Here is a 21,330-nt window from a genome sequence, read left to right as displayed (position 1 = left end):
CATTGAAAAATACTTGATTCTCATTGGCCACCTATAATATAATAATTGTTTTGTTTTTAGATGGATACAAACAATGAATATTAGAAAAGAGCTGAATTGTCATAATTCTCAAATAATATTTTTTAAGGCAAGATATGCATTAGAAGAAAAGATAGCTTTCAGGGGTTGCATACTTTATTTGTTTGGGATATTTTTAATAAAAAGCACTAGTAGTCTAGGTTGTTTATTTTATTTTTACAAAATATTGTGCATGCAGTCTTGGGTCAGCTAGTAGAGGGCGTGATTTTTAATCATGTGGTAGGATTGAGAATATGTTAATTCATTGTTTGGTTCTACAAAAATGGAATAGGAATAAGGTTAAGTTTTGTATTTTTAAAAATATTTTTCTTATTTTTTTATATAATTTATTTATTTTTATATAATTTTTTTAATAATAGTAAAAGAGTTGGTGTGAAGGCGAGTCGTGAGGCATAGTGTTAGGCTAATGATCCTGGTGCTACGCATCAACTCCAGTTTGAGTCACACTAGGTTTACCACAAACCCTTTAAGGGTGAGTGAGTAGCCGAGTTGGTGTGAAGGCGAGTCGTGAGGCATAGTGTTAGGCTAATGATCTCGGTGCTACGCATCAACTCCGATTTGAGTCACACTAGGTTTACCACAAACCCTTTGAAGGGTGAGTGAGTAGCCGATTTGGTGTGAAGGCGAGTCGTGAGGCGTAGTGTTAGGCTAATGATCCCAATGCTACGCATCAACTCCGGTTCGAGTCACAATAGGTTTACCACAAACCCTTTTGCCAATAGTGGCATGTTGTGATGGTTAAGTTGTTGCGTTGTTATCCTTGCCATCCAGGTTCAAATCTCATAGGGATGAGGTCCCCCGTTTGTGGCCTCACTAGTTCATAGCTCCAGGTCAAAGCGTTGGTGGTACCGGTGGGCGTGTCGCGCCAGCGCTACCGGTTACGTTAAAAAGTTTACCAGGCACATTTAAAAAAATAAATAAATAAATAAATAAAAATGTTAATTTGTTTTCATTTTCATTTTATTCATTCAAGTTAATTAGAAATATAATTTATTTCTTTTTTTTAACAAATAGATATAATTACAAAAATGTTTTAAAAAAATGATTTAAAAAAAAAAAATCAGATTGGGAATAGGAAATTAGCTATTCCAATAACAACTATTTTTTGGAATGGAAATATGTTCATTTTAGGGGCAAAATTGGAATATGTATGCCTATTCCCTATTCCAATTTGGGGTAAGAAATAGAGAATACATTTCCTATTCCAATTTTCCTACCAACAACCAAAAAAACCCTAATTTTAGCCTTGGGAAAACGGGTAAATTAGAAGTTATGACTATCCAGTTGACATTAATAAAATAGAGCTCTTTGTGTTCTTGCTCTCTAGCAAAAACACATTTTGAAATTTTTTTATTAGAATAATAGATTCTTTAATTGAAAGATTTCATAAGTTACATTGTTCATTTTATAGAAGGCATATAGTCTTTAGTGAATCATTTTATTGCTCATTTTCTTATATCTCCATTTTCATTTGTGTATCTATTGACATAATGATGGGACTAAACTTAAACGTTATAATCAACTTACATTGTTGTTACTTAGTTATTACAGTCTTTAGTGAATCATATTATTGTATTTTTTCTTATATCACCATTTTCATTTGTGTATCTTTTGACACAATTATAACATTATAATCAACTTATATTGTTTTTATTTAGTAAATCTAAAGTTTATTTGAATAATATGTAAAAAACTTTTAAAATGATTCAATTTTCAATAAACTATTTACGCTAATTTTTTAACCCCTAGGTAAATAAATGAAATTAAAAGTCAAAGGCATGACTATCCAGAGGATGTTAATAACCAAATTACATTGTTTTAGATGATGGTAAAAACAAGTTTTGAAGGGACCCCGAAACCCTTTCACATCCTCAAAAAAGGAAAAAACAAGCCATCCATCAGGAAAGAGTCCTTACACCTACTAGAAGCAATAGAAAAATCAAGTTTTACAGGGACCTGAAACCACTAAAAAAGTCCAAATAAAGTACCCAGGTTTTACAAGGACCTAGAACCGTCAGTACAGTTTAAAAACTAAAAGCCAGAAAATAGGACCAAACACAGGAACCAGAAGTAACAACCAGCAACTAGGACCTAAATAGGAACCCAACTAGAAAAGAAGACCCAGGAAACTATTGTAGTTCCATAATCATCTTAACTGCCTCCTTACCAATCTTAGCCGTGTCCTGGATGGAGTTAGCAGCTGAAGAATTAGAACAATCAAAGCTTTCTTCCTCGAAGTTTGTCTTGTCCTCTTGCTAGGGCCCTTCGAAGATATGGTTCCTTCATTTTCTCTTTTGCCCAATGTCACCACATCAACACAGATGCTTGAAGTTACTTGCTCCATTTTTGTTCCACTTTCCTTGATAAGCATTCTAAGATTCTTCTCGTAATCCTTAAGTTTTTTCGGGATATCTCCCATTTGCACCTCCATGTGTTGAATAATAGCCCGGTCAGCCTCCTGGTTATGTTGCAAGGTTTCCACTTTCTTCTTCAGCCCCATTATTTCATTATAAATCTAGGAGTTGACTTGAAGGAAAGAGTCAGCTTTTTGTTTGGCAGAGTGTAGGAAGGAAAGTTTTGTTTCCCTTTCCAGGGAGTCACCCACGTCATCAGTAGTGGTGTGTGGCAAGGGGCCAACTTTATCAATTTGTACCTCCCCATCCAACGGCTCCTCCTCACCAGACTTGATAGGGACATGTTGACTCAGGACCTCCTTATCTTGTCCCTCAGTCTCCTTTGCAGGAGTGGAAGCTATCCCCATGTTTTCCTCCTCACTCAAAATAGCTGGACCATTGATTGAATTTTCTTTCTCTTTATCACCTCTCCTAGACACAGTATGAGTACCCTCATTATCATACTTGCTCTATTCCGAGTTATCCTCAGTAGTATCTTCCTCTCTCCCTTCCTCATTTTTATCTTTCATATCCAGATAACCTTCTAGGTTAGAGCTAAAATCCCCAGCACATATCCCTTCCTCTTCCTCAGGGACATCCTTATCTAAGCCTTCAATACTCTCCACCTCCATATCCTCTTCCACAATTTTTCTTCGAGAGTTGGAGGGTTTTAGTTGAGCCTTAACTTTCTCTTTAACATTCTCATTAGTTTTACCTTTTAAGGGTTTAGGATTCTTATGTTTGCCAGTGGAAGGAGATGAAGCAATGAATTTAATTTTACAAAAACCCTCAATGAGAAAAATTAGACCTTTAGACTGTTTCTTTCTATGGGCATTCAAACTTTGGAGCAAAGAAAACTGCAAATAGAAGGGGAAGGAAATTTTGTCCTTGTACTTGAAATGGTTAAGAAAGACAAAGTGGACTTTGTGCATCCTTTTATTCCTTCCATCAAGGACAAAATACTCACGAATACAACCAAGCACATCACACCAAATACATTTAATCTGTTGCACATCAAAGAAGTCTCCATTCTTCTCCAATTGCATCTCCTCTTCATCCATCTTCGAGAATTTTTTGTAGGCCGCATTGGAAATACTGGTCTATTTCAAAAATTTGATACCTTTCATGGGGAGATCAATGACCTCGACAATGAATTCCTCAGTAAGCTTTACAGAGACTCCATGTAAAGTAACTTTGTTGTCCACCTAGTTTTTGAAGAAGATGGTGGTGACATGCGGTTTGAATCCATGCAACCGGTCCAGCATCACATTTTTTGGGCTCCTGCTTCCTCGGTTCACCCCCCATATTATAGAGTGAACAAAAAACTAGAGACACCCAGATATCGATAGCAAAGAGGTTGAAGTGAGACCAATTTTTTGTGACATGATGTCGAGGTTGCCTTTTTGATGATACATGCAGAGAACACATAACCTTCACATGAATGTACTTCCTGAGGGATGGTAATCTGATAGTCGTAAGGCCACTCCCGCATATCATTAAATTTCTAATCCAAGCAAATCTTTCCCACTTTGGAATGAATAAAATCATAATTAATAATCACTTTAAGATCCACATGCCTTTTTAATTCATCGAGTCACCTCATCTTTTGCCCCATTTGAACTGCATGATTTGTTATCCAATTGACGACCCTGTTGGCTTCTCTATAAGTATGGGAAATGACCACTTTTTTAAAATTTTGAAATAAGGTTTTTATTTTCATAACCATAGCCTCTATAGACCATGAGATAGAATTTTTATTATTAAGGATATTAATAATATTCAGAGAATCACCTTCCAACCATAACTTGGAATACCCCAATTCAATAGCTAAAATAGTGGTATAAAGGGTAGTAGTAGCTTCAGCAATATGGCTATTCGAGTGACCAATAGGGATAGAAATAGAATCAATAACATTTCCCATTTGATTTCTAAGAACACCTCCACATCCTACTCTTCTCGTGTTACCCTTAGCAACTCCATCAAAGTTCCCTTTGATCCATCCATTAGGAGGAACAAGCCATTTTATGATCGATCTAGGATTATCAATTTTCAACTTAGATCCATGAGACCTTAAAGGGTAATCAAGTTGGAAGGTTTGAGCAAGATCCCTTTGGGATTTAAAATTCTCCTTGAAGGCTCTGATGATATTCTAACCAAACACCCATCCTGGAAGATCTTTATTTTTGAATATCCTATTATTTCTTTTTTTCCATATGCCCCACCAAAGGTGGGGGAGGGTTAGTTTCCAAAGAAATTGAGCATTAGGATCCTTTGAGGGGAATCTCCTACTCTTGAAAGAAAGATCCACATTGTTTTGATGGACCCATGTCATACCCCAAAAATTCAAAATCTCAGTCCAAACTTCCTGGGTATAAGAGCACCTCAAAAACATATGATCTCTATCTTCAAGTCCCTTTCTGTATAAAGAACACCTATTTACCAAATTTATACCTCTTTTTTACAAGTTTTCAAGGGTCAAAATTTTGTTTTGGAGAAGAGTCCAAAAGAAAATGTTAATTTTGGGTATGAGACCTTTAATCCAAGCTTGTGACCAGAGAGGTTGATTACTCTTATCCTTAGAAGCAAAGATAGAAGAGACTTTAAATTTCCCACTAAGATCAGCATGCTAGATAATCTCATCCTCAAGATAAGGGTAAAGAGAGACATTATTTAGGGGTAATTGGATATTACTGAAATCTTGATCAACATCAGTTAAATTCACCCATGAGTCATTCCGCCAGTAATGACTAACGAGAAGGCCAAATCTCTACTTCCATCAATCAATTAAGGCCTTGTCATGAAAATCTCTGATCAAGGGATGGTCCATAAGCCAGGTATCCTCCCAAAATTTCATTTTTAGCCCATTACCAACTTTCCAGGAACAACCTTTTTCTAAATTTTTCTTGGTCCCCTGAACAACTCCCCACATGGAGGAAGAGTGAATAACATCAGGAGAGTCGAGGTAATCAGGAAGGGAATTAGCATTGAAGAGATACTTATATTTCCAAATGGTACTCCACTCTTTGTTGTCATGGTAAACTCTCCACCCCTGTTTGGTTAAAAGGGCTTTATTCATACTTTTGATTTTTTGAATTCTCAATCCCCCTTCATTGTAGGGTTTACATACTTGATCCCAAGCAATTAAAGGCATTCTCCTTTTTTCCTCAAAGCTAGTCCATAGGAAAATTCTTTGAATTTTATCAATTGACTCAACAAATTTAAAAGGAATTCTTAAAAGACTTAGAGAATAAGTAGCAATGCTTTGGAGATAGGCTTTGAGAAGAGTTAACTTACCAGCCTAGCTTAAAAGAGTTCCTTTCCATCCTGCCAACTTTTTGCTAAATTTGTTAATAAGATCTTCCCAGAAAGCATTAGGGACCTTCAAGCCTAGGGGGAGCCCCAAGTAAGAGGATGGGAGAGATCATATAGAACATCCCAGGATTTTAGCAATTTTAAATTTTCTATGGATAGGGGTGTTAATGAATAACACAACACTTTTACTCCAGTTAACCCATTGTCTAGATGCGGCAGAATAACCAAATTACATTGTTATTGGGTAAATCTAAAATTAATTTGAAAATTTAAAAATGATTAAGTTTTAAAGCGAGATTTGATTGTGTATATTTGTACTAATATTTTAAATGTATTATGAACAAGTATTATTGTGATAATGTATCATACAATATAATATGAAATGTTGATTTAAAATTTTTTTTTTTCTCTAGTTCATTGTCATGATGATGGACCATAGAATATGATATGAAATGTTGACATAATCTTTTTTTTCCTCTAGCTCATTGTCATGATGATAGATTATGACTATAGTAGATCACTAAATATGATCTGAAAAGATGCATAAAAAAATTCTCTACTCTAACTTACCGTACTAATGATAAATTATAAATATGATCTAAAAGATTGACACAAAAGTATAGAAACATTCTCTTATCTAATCCATTGTAATAATAAAAGATCATAGAATAATGACCCAACATATCCATAAAAAGATATAATCATAAATATTAATACAATAAATAAATACTAATAAAATTCATAAACTTTCAATATTAAAAAGAAAATTGAGATCATTAATGATCAAATTCCTTAAATTTTGATTAAAACATTATTTGAATTCAAAACTTAAAAAAAAGTCAAAACATGATTTCAATCCCTAACTTCATCTTGTCTTTTGGGTGAAAAAGTAAGTGACATGTATGCAAATTGTCAAACATTTTTTTAATATTATATATAGGTAGATAAAAAAGAATGTTACAAAGTTTTATTGAAAAGAAGTACAAAAAAGAGGCCTAGCCTCATAAAAAATGATTTACATTGGAAATAGCAACATGAGAAAATACATCGGTCATACAGAAAAAAGAGAATCTAATGTAGAATATCAATGTGAGTGTCCACCTAGGCAGTCCATTCGAAAGGACCTTCCATCCACATGATGATTTTCCTTTCATGGATTTGATTTAGCATGTAAATCTCATCTATTGTAGACTAGCTGTTCTTCCTAATTTCCTCATTCAGCCTCACACATGTCCTCTCAAGCATTTGCAAATCATCAAGGTTCTTTCCCCAGGCATACCCATGCTTTAGTTCATAAATAAAAAAGGCAGCATGACCATCTTTCAGAAATATCCTAAGTTTCTCCTTCTCCATCAACATTGTGGTATGAACCTACATGAATATTTTAAAATGAGTGAGCTTTCAAAAAACCTCACTAAGAAACCTGGGGCTATCTTGAAATCTTTCTTCATTTAGGCATTTCAAAATCTGCCAAAGGATGTTAGAAGAGAGGATAATCTAAAAGATATTATGATCCTTTTTAATGCCATGAATATATCTAATGATGATTTCAAGGATGATAACCTAAAGAGGATAAGTAATACCAAACATAGCCTAAATTTCTTTAGCAAAGATACAATAAAAAAGAACATGTTGGTTAGATTTTGACAATCTGCATATACTACAAAGTTCATGCGTGGAAGAGTTATTTCTAATAGGAAGTCTATCAAGAATAGTAAGCCATTTAAAGCACTTGATTTTAGGTTCAATATTAATTTTCCAAAGGGTTCCCAAAAACTTCTTCCAATTGTTTTTATCAACGGTAGTGTACCAAAGAGAATTGACATGATCAATAATGGAGTCATTAACACCAATCACACTATAAATATTTTTAGCTTTAATCTTAGATATAATAGTTTTGTCAGGCCATTTTCATTTCAGATATCTATGAGAGTCAACATGACAAATATTAGGCAAATTATTGACAACTTTGAGGATCATATTGTAAGCTTTTTTTTGAGATTCAAGATTAAAAAATTTCCTTTTAAGCTCTTCACAATCAGTAATTCTATCTTTCTAAAAGATGTCAATTATTCGATTAATACCAAGATTGGACCAATTTTGAGTAGAGTAGCATTAGGTTCCACCAAATGGACCTTTCTCTAAAGAGATTCTTATCATCATGGAAGTTCTTGTTAAGGATATGAGTTTTAATAAGGTCCCAAGCTTTCCATATGGATTTAAAAAACAACCAAGCCTTGGACCACCACAGGAAAGTCCTGAAGAACTAAGTCAGCAAAAGAAAGATTCTTCCAAGATTTTTCAAACTTAGGGAAGCCCCTCTATAGTATTCCTAACAAGGATCTTTCATGGGTCATTACCATCTAGTGAGAGAAAAATCCACTTGGTGGCAAGGGCTATACCCTACAATTTTAGATCCGTCAACCCAAGACCCCCTAAAGGCTTATCTAACTAGCACCAATCCTAATCAACATCATGCATTTTCATTTTCCTTTTACCATTAGACCAAATAATGTTTCTAATAGCCTTCTAAGGTTCCTTAGTTACTAAACATCCAAGTGGAAGAGTAATAAATATTATAAGAGGACAAGATTTTTTGACAAACCTGGACCCTACCAGCAAGAGACAAAGACCTATTATGCCATTTATTTAGCTTCATGATAATCTTATCTTTAAGCCAACACCACATATCCTTAAGGGATTTTGACAGAGAAAGGAATGCTGAGATACCTAAAAATCTTATAAAGGCCACCCTATTGAAAGTTAAAGTCATCAAACCAATCAAGGGGTTGATCATGTCTTCCCAAGAAGATGGATTTTCTTTGGGATAGCCGAGCACCAAAGATGGAGAAGAAGAGACTAAGGTTTTTTTGTAGGGCCTCAGAGTTATCCTTAGTGGCTTCAAAGAAAATGATAGTATCATCAACAAACAAGAAATTGAAGAGTTCATCATGGTTGGGCAGAGAAATACCTTTAATAGTAGGGGAGAGAGAGTTTTCACAGAAAATGTAAAAGAGAGATTTAGAGGCAATGAAAAATAAGGTAGGGGGAAGGGGGAAACCATTCCTAATAGATAGACTAAGGGGGAAGGGGTAAGAAAGAGAGCCATTATTATCAACTTGGGCAAGAGTGTCCTTCACAAACATGTAGATAGTCATGCAAAATTTATCAGAAAACTCAAAGGCCTCAAGCATCATATGAATAAAGTTCCACTCAACTCTGTCATAAGCTTTTTCAAAATCTAAAAGAAACATAATAGCATTCTACTCAGAGTGATCAGGCTAGCTCATAGCTTACCAACTGGTGATAAGGTTTTCAAGAATGTATCAACCCTTGATAAAGCTAGTTTGGGTGGTAGAGGTGATACTGGTAAGGATATCCACAAGCATTAATGTAATAATTTAAGCATGATTTTGTAGGAAACATTAAGCAACATGATAGGCCTCTAGTTCTTAATGAGTGCCTTATCCCCATCCTTGGGGATGAGATTGATAATACCCCTATTAATATTAGGACCAAGAGATCCATTGGTAAGAGTCTCATTGTAAATATCTTGCAAGTCATTACAAATCTAGCTGATATTAGCTTTATAAAATTCAATAGGGAGCCCATCAAGCCTAGGGCCCTTATCATTGTGGAGAGAGTTGATAGCTTTCTCAATCTCCTCTAAAGAAATATCAAGGGATAATTTGTCAACATTAGAACTAGAGAGCTTCCAGGTAATAATATGCTTACATTTGGTCATAAGATCTATAGCTTCCATAGAATCTTTAAGTGGGAAGAGGACTTTATAGTAGTCATCAAATGCTTGTTTAATGATCCTGGGGTCAATGATATCTTGGTTGTCAAGGAAGATTCTTTCAATGACTTCATTAATGTGCTTCTATTTTAGTAAGTTAAAGAAAAATTTGGAGCCATGGTGTCTGAATTGGAGCCAATGAGCATGAGTTCTAACCTTGGCTACATGGGTTTTGACCATTTGATGCTTTCTTAGGGTCTTTAGAAAAAATAATCTAAGCATTGAGATCCCCATTCAAAGGGTCATTTCAAATGTTAGCTTCAGCCTTCTATAGTCCTTGACTTTCTTTTTCCCTATGGTTCTGAGTAAATTCTGCCAGGATGCATTATTCTTATTCCAACTGTCAATGTGAGAGTAAAAGGGGGTGGGTTTGTTGATAAGATAGATAATGTGAAGGGTTGCCAGCACATCCTCATCTTTGAGGAGATTGGTATTGAGGATGAATTTAGTGTTGGGGTCTCTAGAGATCACAAGGTTAATGTGCAAGCTGATACAGGTGGAGATAGGATGATGATCAAAGAGAGTAGTGGAGGTGGAAGAAACATAATTCCCGAGATCATTAGGGAGGAAAGAGAATTTTTTTATTACCATAAAATTAATCTATTCTATAGTATATTTTGGAGGTTCCTTGCTAAAAGTTTCACTAGGTATGCCATAGGCCAGGGTTGGAACCTTTATTTCCAGCAAGGGGATTGCAAAGATTCTTAGAGTAAATCATTCTAGACTAGTGGAGTTTTTCTTGGTCTTTCTAGGCAAAAGTGAGGCCCCTAGACTTATCATCTTGGAGTCACTCATTTTGAAATCCCCACCAAAGATCTAAGGGATGTTAGAGAGAGAAGTTAACCAATCTCATAGCTTAGTTCTTTCCTTAACATCATTAGGAGCATATATGGAACATATACCAAAGGTGTGATTGTGATAGTTAATAGTAACCCAAACAATTCTATTCCAAGGGGAGAGGCCACTACTTGTGATGTGGTTACACAATTTAGGGTTAACCAATATGCCAACACCCTCCTTGCCTCTATGATGCAAGGTATAAAACTTAATACCATTTCTCCATAAAAAATTGAGGTTGGAATCCATAATGAAACCAATGGCCTTGAGTTCTTGCAACATCAAAAAATCAATGGAGTTAAAAGTATCCAAGAAACACTTAATAATAGACTTCATGTCTAGGGATTTGGGGACACATTGGGTAGAGTAAGACACTATTCTTCAATAGGAATCATGGTAGAGGAGGAGTCCCCATTTTTCTTACCATTAGTATTTTTTTTTTGGAACTAGGTGTTCAAATTTACAAGTGGGGAGTATACTTCCGAGAAAGGGGAGGCAGGGGGGGTGGGTTGAATCAAAAGTAAATAGCTTAACTAATAAATTTTTTTAAATTAAATCAAAACATGCATGTAACATATCAAAATAACATGAAACTAAAGGCATGCATGAAAATAGATGACACAATGTTTTCTCACTGAGAAACCCTCCAAAATGAGAAGGTAAAACTGGGTTGGGGATGACACCCACAACTTATCACTGTAGCAATAGTGTAACTAATTAAGGTTATAATGTTTGACCATCAACAATGGTCTACCCTATGAGAGGCTTACCCTATTAAAGGCTCTAACATTCACTTGGAACGTCACCTTGTTAAATGATTTGTACAATGGCTATTAAACCAACCTAACTCCGTAGGATTTTCATTCTGCTGATATAATTATTAGAGAGTATAGTAGAATGTGTTGACCTAATCACTTAAAATCTTCAATTGCTAATTTTAGATCACTATTCAATTCATTCTATTGTAATCCTTTTTGATATAATGCGATGCTGTTTGAAATGTTGATACTTTGTTCTCCTCAACTAATCTTGCAATTACTAAGTCACCTTGAATATCCTCTTCAACCTTCTATTCTTCACTCTCTTTCACTTGGTCATCTCTCTATTCAACAATTAAATTATGGAGCTTCATCCTCCTTAATAGGTTTTTGTGACTTAGGGTTAGGTATGAATCTACAACTAAGATTAATCCTGTTTGCCTCTTTAGCATTCAAATTATTTGATTGGTTACATGGTGATTACATAGGAAATCAAAATAGATTCAATCTTATCTCTAAGCTTTGAGATCTATCCATTAGCTATCATGCAATATGATTTACAACAAAGTTTGTGAAGGCACAACTCTTATGTCAATACTGTGTCACTCAACACTTGTTGTTTACTAATGCTCAACACTAACTATAATTCTATCTTGCTTGGCACCTATTGTTTACTCAACACATACACTTTCTCGACACTGTTTTTTTGCTCAACACCTAAATGACTTGGCACTTACTGACTTTTTGACTCGAAACCTATTGCAACTTGACACTTATACATATATTATACTTGACATATATTTCTAGCTTGGCATGAACTTAGAAAATAGCTTAAGTGTGTTGACACTCAATTGTCAAAACCTTTCTAAAATCAACAATCTCCCCCTTTGAAATGAGTGTCAAAAACACTTAAATATACATAATGTATCTGACTCCCTCAAGTACATTACCACGATTGCTTGGCATATATACAAAACTTCAAAATTTGATCAAAATTTTGTGAAGAACTATAAACCTTAAAATTTATAACTCCCCTTGAGTTGATGTGCCTTTGCTGTATCAAAAACTTCTCATGCTAGATTTTTCTCATGCTGATTTTGATACTCTTTATCTATGCCTTGCCTTTTCATTCTTTCTTTATCTGCTCTATTATAACTCCTCCTTTCAGATATCTTCCCTTGCAGTTGTAGTTTCCTTTTGGTCTTTTCTCACTCTTTTTAGTTTCTCCTAGTTCTTTTTCTCCCTCTTTTTGACACTAATGTCAAAGCATCTATACTCTAACTGAGTATTTTTCCAAGAAGGATCTGTTGACTTCCATTACAATCCTCAAAGTAGCATCCCAGTTCTGCAGTGCAACTTCTACTAATTTAATTTGGATGGTTTTCTATGTTGCAAGGTGAACTAATCCATCTAATGTAGAAATATTGGGGTCTTTCTTTAATACATTTTCAGCATAGGCTAGTTCTTTTTGCAAAATTTCCATGTGTGGGGTGATAGCAGATTGTATATGGACTAGTTTGGCCTTAGTATTTGCCTCATTTTCTATTAATACAACTAGTTCCTTTTGAGTGTGAAGCATAGTGTGAAAATTCTTCTCACTCTGAGCTAGATCTCTTGGTAGTTGCATACTAGATTTTTTTAGATCTCTTTCCAAGCTCATTATTCTCTAGCTAGTTTTATGTGTGAAGATGGAAGGATCACATAGTTTTGTGTACAGTGAGAAAATGTTCTCAAGTACTTCCTTCACTTTTTCAATTTTCTTAGCTAGTTCAACCCATGAAAGTGCATTTTCAAAGAAATTTTCTCATTTAGCTTCACCTGAGATTTCCTTTTTGACCATTCTAGAAGTTTGGCATTGGTATCGAGGTCTTCATTTTGAACCTAGTCCACTATATTGGAAAGTTGCTCCATAATGGGCTTTGTTTCATCAGGTGTCTACAAGCTAAAGGCATCTAGGAATATGTCCTTTATCTCATGTAAAGCTTGCTTTTTATTATACTCATTTCTGAGTATCTCTTGCTTCTTTTTCCTCTCTGATACCTCTTGTATTAGGTTGATTTTCTCAAGAGTAATATTGTCATAGTCATATTTGGGAATGACTATGTCTTCATCTAATGTAGGGTCTCCATAGTGAAGTACCCTTGCTACTCTTGTTGAGCTCGAGCCTAGTGTAGATATTTGTAGTGCCATGGCATCGGTGCTTAGCTTCTGAAGTATTGTAGGAGTCCCTATTGTAGGAAAATTGACCAAATTTAATATTGCGTCTTGCTCCTTTTCCTTAGAAATTTCCTTATCCTCTCCAGATCTATCCTTGTTAATCATAATGATTTGTGGAGGTGCACCTTGATCTTGTTCTATAGAGACAAATGTATCTATCTACATTGTTTGGTCTTGTGCAGGCTCCTTGTCTTTTGTACTTTGTATCTTTTGTTCAATCATCAAGACATGAATTGTGGAGTCAACCTTGGTGGATGTGTCTACCGCTATCTACCCCATAGGTTGTCCACTTGTAGCTATAGGGATGTGAGAAGGTGGTTCTCGTGGATTCATCTAATCCCTTATTAGATTAGCTATATCTTTTTGCCATTCTTCCACAATGACCAACACTAGATTGTTGCACAATTGTGCTTGCAGAGTGGTTTGGCCAAGGATCTTTTTGAAATATTTCATAGTTAGTGGATTAATGTTCAAACTAGAATTGTCAAGAACATCTTGCATAGAAATTGTTTCTGCAAGTGTGGTAGTATCATGTGGAGGGCTCAAGGGTGGTAGTTGTGTGTTTTGCACTCTCTATTCTTGCTACTGCTCTTGAGTAGTTGCCACTGTATCTGACTTTTGTGTCTCCTCCACTATCTTCTCCTCTGTCTCTTTCTCTTTTCTTGCTTCCTCTTCTTTATTGTTGTCTTCCTCTTCCTCATTGTTCTTTCCCTCAAAGGGGTCCTCTTCTCCAAGCTTCACTATTGTTAAACCATATATCAAATTCTATATTTTTGTTGATTTATTTACAACATCTTCAATGTTATTTAGAAGAATGTTGAAGGCTCTATATTTGGGAGCAAATTTTCTCCCATGCTTTTTGCTTGTCTTTGTGATCTGGCATTTTGTTAGCTCAAGCATTACCCTAGCTAAGGTAGATTCTCTTATTTCCTTCTCGATATTGAGGTAGTAATGCCATTTATTTTCAATAATTGAATATAAATCTTTTGGTATTGAATTATCAAGTTCAAGTGGAGTTGTCTTGAACTTTGCCATCATGGTGTTGACAAATTCTTCGACTATGTCTTTCTCTTCTCTACTAAGTTTATTAAAATCAATGTTCTTCAAGCCACTCAAGTCAACATTGTCCTTAACATTATCACATATGTTCTCTACATCTGATTTTAATGTATGACTTACCATTTTGAGTTGGCTAGTGTCCTCTGACTTTGTTTTCTCATCGTCTGAGTCAGGTTGTGAAACATATTTCCTTCTCAGTCTTTTCTTTGCTGGACCCTATTTCTTAGTTTCCTTTTTCTTTTCTTTAACTTGTTCTTTTGCCTTCTAAGTGGTTTCCTTTGTGCTTTCTCTTGTAGTGGGCTTGGTAGGGCTTGGCTTGGCAGCTTTCTTGGGCTTTGTAGTTGGTTTTGTGTTTGTTTTCCTCTTCTTTGGCTATGGTTTAGTAGGTGCTTCCTCAACTTGCTCTTCCTCGACACCTTCTTCCTCTATGTCTTCTCCCATGCCTTGTGTCAAGGAAAGTGGCCCTTGATCTTGTTCTTCTTCTTCCTCATCTTTTTCTTCATCCTCCTCACCCTCTTTTGTTCCTTCACCAAATTTGGCTTTCAATTTCTTCACCAATTTTTTTTTTTTTTTTTCAAAACTAATGCTATCTTTAATTCCATCTCCACCTTGGATTTGAAAACATCATTAGTGCCAAAGGGTTTAGCACTTTTGTCAATCTCTTCTATAAGCAATGCTATTATTGCCGTTGAGGCTTCATCAATGTTAATCTCATAACAAAGTGGCCTTATAGCTACTTGAATGTAGGTGTAGTCTATAACAACCAAAAAATAAATATCATTGATATGTTGTTCAATGAGAGAAACATGTATCCTAAGCCTCTATTTCATAGACTTTTCAAAGTCTTCAAAATAGCTAGTCATTATGGTTTCAAAATTATTTCTCATATGCTTTATGAACTCATTAATTTGAATAGCTATAGACCTATTTGCCTTCCAAACTATCTTTCCAAAATATGGAAATTCATTTTGTACATAAAAGAATGTGCATATTAAGATTGAACCAAATTTTCATTGTGCACTCTTGGAGCTCCTTATGGCTCCCAAGTTTTCCATTATTTTTTGTAGTTGTAGCTTCGCTAGATCATTTGTATGATCTTTCTTGACAATTTTATAGCCTACATCTACAACAATATAGGGCACACTATTCAATCTACTTGATTTATAGAATTTGTGTGATATAAATCTAACAACAAATTCTATGAGAGGGTCCTTAATTGTTTCAATTGTCATACCCCTCTTGTTCCATTGTGCTCTAGTATTCTTTTCTATGATTTCCTTGGAGTCACTTTGTAGAGTATAAGATCGATCTAGGGTTGGGTACCCTGTAACTCTATGAATGATCCTTTTGGTTATTTTCACTAGTCCTCCCTCTAACCATAAGCAGCCATCATGAATTCTACTTAGTAACAATCTGATCCACTTCATTTTAAAAATTGTAGTGAAATCTAGGGCATGGGTAAGCCCTTTCTTTTCAACTATGTTGTATTCTTCCTTTAACACCCAATTAACACATAGTTTATTGTATACTTCCCTAATTTCCATGTCTCTTATTCCTTCTACTTTGTAGTTATAGCATTTGTGGACATCTTGCCTCAATGAATACTTTAGGGGGAATGATGGATAGTGCATTGGTAGGGTCATTTTTGTAAGCTACTTCAGGGATTGGCTTGAATTCTGGTTGCTTAACCTCTTTGCTAACCAATTGAACCTCGAAATGCTCCTTATCCTTAAGGTTTTTTGAGCTAGATGCCATTTTCAAAAACTAGGGTTTAAAAAATTCAAAGACTACATAGCTTAGCACTTGAATAAATACCTTTGAATCGATGAATTTGCTCAGAATCTCTACTCAAATCTTCTTGAGTGCTTTGCCTTTGCTCTAAATTGCTTCACTACTTCAATCCCTCTTTGCTCTGTGCTCGTTGTAATGAAAAATGATTGAAAATTAAAACATATAACTTTCAATACCTAGCATTAAATGATTATTTCTCATATAGTTGGATACTCGACTTGTATACATTTTCTTGTGTTACTCAACATCAACATGATTTTTACTTCACTTGGCAATTGAAGGATTTACCCTTACTCAACATCAACTAGCATAGTTTTACTCAACATCAACTAATCACTCGACTTCCACTAGTTTTGTGCAACAACTCAGCACACACTATGATTTCACTTGGCAACTCAAGGTATCTTGTCACACTTGATAGTCAGATGAAAATTTGAAGTTTTAACCTTGCATCTTTTTTAATGTTGGTTTATCCTTTTTAGAGCTAATTTGTTTTGGAATTGATGTATGGTAAGGCATTGTATATCAGTTCCACATATTTTATTTTGCTTAATTGGATGAAGTGTGACCACTTGACCTTTTAGGTGAAATGACCCTTCCATTGGATGTGCTACTTCCATCTCTTTTCTTCCATGTCTTATTCATCTCTTCTTTGATGTGTTGAACATTGACTTTCGCTTTTCCTTTGTTCAACTCAAAGTTGGGTGCCTTTGACTTTGTTGGGAAATACTTGCTGATGTGTCCTATCTTTAGGAAGCTGAAACAAGTGGTTTGACTTAACCATCTATTGTAGTTGGCACTAAAGTGTGTTCTTATGCTGTTCTTAGGAATGTGTCCATATTCTTGACAATAGTGACAACTTTTCCTAGTGTTGTAGTCCCTATTGTAGTGATTTCCATGACTTTTTTCTTTGTTGGTTGGTTTGGTGACCACATAGGCTTGGATCTGCATTCAAATGCTCTATTTCTGTACTTCTAATAGTTGTAGTAGTGACCTTCAAACCTTGGTGTCCTAATGGTTTTTTTCCTGCATTCAATTGCCTGACGTCCTTGCTTATTGCACTTATGACAGTGACCCATGGTTTTAGGTTTGTCATGCTGATTGACATTCTTGCTCCTGCACACATTAGCATTATGTCCTTTCTTACCACAAAAATGACAAGTGGGTTTTGTATTCTTACCATTATCACTTCTTTCTTCAGAAATCTTGGATGATTCTCCTTCTTCAGTGCTAGTATAGCCTAGTCATGATGTATCATTACTAGATCTTGGAGACTTCAATAGTTGCTCAAAATACTTGATGGCTTCGTTAGGTTTATTGAAGCTCTCTAAAATTTCTTTTTCTCTCCTTAGATCATTTTGCAGTTGTTCATTCTGCAACCTTAGTGTGGTAATATCAATGTCTTTAACATTCAACTCATGATGGGCATTCATCATTTGAATTAAGGTATCCAAATGCATGTTGGATTTTCTTGCAAGCTCAATTGACTTCTCCTCCAATTTTTTGGCTAGGTTCCTCTTGTCATCTTCCATCATGGCCTTATCTTCAATGGCTCTCTTCTTCTATTCAGTCACTTCACATAACATCATAGCTTATGATTCTTGTTCAATCTTGAGAGTTTTGATCTCTTCTGTTTGAGCTCTATTCTTCTCCATTAGGTTTGCAATTGCTGCATCAAACTCCTTTGAGTCTCCATTGGCAAACACTTTTGTGGTGTCAATCTCCTTGTATTATGTATCATTCTTAGCTAAGGTGATGTCTTTTCTTCTCTTTAGAGATTTTCTCAATTCCTCCCTAGCTTCTTCCAGAGAATGTAGAATGAGATGTATTTCAATCTCTTGGTTTTCTATAATCTTCCCAAGCTTGTAGACCTCCTTCTCTAGATCTTTTCTCCAAGCTATAAAGCTTCTCCTTGTAAGAACTTACCTCTGATACCAATTGTTGGAATATACAAGTGAGAAGTATACTTCTGAGAGGGGTGTGTGAATCAAAAGTTCAAAGCTTAACTAATAAAAATTTTAAACTTAAATCAACACATGCATGCAACATATCAAAATAACATGAAAGTAAAGGCATGCATGAAAATAGATGACACAATATTTGATCACCCAGAAACCCTCCAAAATGAGAAGGTAAAACTAGGGTGGGGATGACACCTACAACTTATCACTGCAGCAATAGTATAACTAATTAAGGCTATAATGTTTGACCAATAGCAATGGTTTTACCTATGAGAGGCCTACCTTGTTAAAGGATCTAACACCCTATTAAAAGTGTACCTTTCTAAAGGATTTACAAAAAAAATCACTTGGAATGTCACCCTGTTAAAGGATTTATACAATGGTTGTTAAACCAACCTAACTCCATAGGATTTTCATTCTGCTAATACAATTGTTAGAGAGTATAGTAGAATCTTTTGACCTAATTACTTGTAATCTTCAATTGCTAATTTTAGATCATTGTTCAATTCATTTTTCTCTAATCCTTTCTGATATGATGTGATGCTGTTTGATATGTTGATACTTTGTTCTCCTCAACTAATCTTACAATTCCTCTGTTTTACTAAGTCAACTTGAATGCCCTCTTCAACCTTTTGTTCTTCACTCTCTTTTACTTGGTCATCTCGCTATTCAAGACTTGAATTATGGAGTTTTGTCCTCCTTTATAGGTTTTCATGACTTAGGGTTAGGTATGAATCTACAGCTGAGATTGGTTGCATGGTGATTATATAGGAAATCAAAATAGATTTGATCTTATCTCTAAACTTTGATATCTATCCATTAGCTATTATGCAATATAATTTACAAGATAGTTTTTGAAGGCACAAACTCTTGTTTCAATACTATATCACTCAACACTTGTTGCTTACTGATGCTCGGTACTAATTGTAATTGTCTTTCTCGAAACCTATTGTTTACTTGGCACATAGACTTGCTCAACACTATCTGCATCCTCATCACTTAGATGAATAAGCACTTACTAACTTTTTAACTTGACATCTATTGCAACTTCGCACTTGTACATATATTATACTCGGCATATATTTCTAGCTCGTCATGAACTTAGCAAATAGCTTATAAGTGTGTTGACACTCAATTGTCAAAACCATTTTGAGATCAACACCAAGGGGATCTTCCATGTCTCCTGGAAGTGGAGATGTCATTTTTAATCTCATCTAAACACTATCAGACATGTTCAGGGATTGCGTTTCAACATCCATAGACTGCATAATAGGGATGGAGATCATCTTGGAAGACATAAGGGAATTAGAGGCCATGATAAGCTCAAGAATATAGTCATTATCTATTTCTTTAAACACTTTTTGTCAGGGATTCTTTGAAGGAGTAGATTTAGGGCTAGAATCAGAGAAATTGCAGATGTTGGTGGACATGGGAGGAGGGTGATCTTGTGAACCTTGTTCAACAAGGCTACTAAAGCTATTAGAGTTAGAGAACTTTTATTTTATTTTATTTACACAACACCATTATTTTATTTTTATTTGAGTCGGGCTTTCCATTAATCTCAGAGGTACACAATCTCTAATAAACCCCACATTTAAAACAAACTTAGGGAACTAAATTGATAGCTATACAACATGTGAGGAAGTGTTTTCCATTTTAAATACAATGAGAAATAATTTTATCTTACTTTGGTAAAATTGTGGGCAGCATTGTACATAGTGTAGAAATAATTTCCACTAGCCACTCACATAAGTTTCTCTCTCCAAGAAATGGAACTATATAAGGTATATTGGTATAGTCTATTAACATATTATTATTATTTTAATAAATATGAATCATTATTGTATATATAAGAAAACTGTTCTATGCATGGTAAAATTTAACACTTAGTAGTTATAATATGTTTTAAAACTTACATGATTTCTAATTGAAATTTATATTGTTTATTAATAGCAAGGTACGTTATATAAATAAATTATATATTTAATATATTTCTAATGTATTATAAATCAAATATTAATATTTTGTACAATTTATTTAAATTTTAAATTATTTTATTTTTATATTTATCAATCATATTAAATTAATAATACAAATAAAACATATACAAATTATAAAAGGGTTAGTGTGTAATTATCATTCTAATTTTCTAATCTTCTCATTTACATCATTGTATTTTACATAAATGCTAATTTTTTCTTGTATATTTTAAAAGATTTCATATTTTATACAATTTTTGGAAAGCTTATAAATTCTATTTTAAGACATTCTAGAGTATTCTATAATATCTGATTTTCTATGCTAATTAACTATATTCATCAAATAATTTGTACAAATTTGACAATAAATATCTATTGAGGTATCACTTACATGATATTCAGAGATGGTTGACTATCTTTAAGTCCAACTAAATCCATTGATTTCAATATGTTGAAGATAAAAATGTTTGATATGACAATGTGAAGAGAAAGAAGGAGACTCAAGTGATATTTTCCAGTAGGTAGAGCATGTAGAGGAACACACATATTCTAAATTTTACACATGAGATTATCATGAAATAGAAAACCCTAGAATGATAGAGCTCAAACATGGAAATGCATGATTGAGCATTACTTGGATATTTGCCAATGAAAAATTTGTACGTTCTAAGCTCTAGTCAAAGCCATCCACTAGGTCTCACAAGAGACATTGAAATTTACTACGTAAAAATAAAACTCATCAGGGAAAATTTACAAAAAATGACAACACTTTACATTTTTTTTTAATTGAAAAAGGTAGGAAGAAGGTCTTGAACCTTGATAATAGAAAATTAATCAAACCATCTCTTCCTTAGGCCATTATAGCCAAGCAACAAAGAAACACACTCTAACGCTAGTGGTTAGAGTCACATCTAGAACTTACAACAAGAAAAAATTAATCAAAACCATCCATGCTCCTTGAATAGTTTAAATCATCCACACATATCAGTAACTTAAGTCTACACTTTAAAATACTAAGATTACTAACAAAGTTCAAAGATTTACTACCCCAATAATAGTGGGGATTAACAGAGTAAATAGTTAAAATAAACGTCGCCAAGATTGAGAGTTTATATAAATGTTTGGAAGAAAACACTTTGAGAAGGA

This window comes from Cupressus sempervirens, chromosome 2, assembly GCF_028749045.1.
Source record: "Cupressus sempervirens isolate cs-2001-9-10 chromosome 2, ASM2874904v1, whole genome shotgun sequence".
In the NCBI taxonomy this organism is placed as follows: Eukaryota; Viridiplantae; Streptophyta; class Pinopsida; order Cupressales; family Cupressaceae; genus Cupressus; species Cupressus sempervirens.
This window is presented reverse-complemented; position numbering follows the sequence as displayed.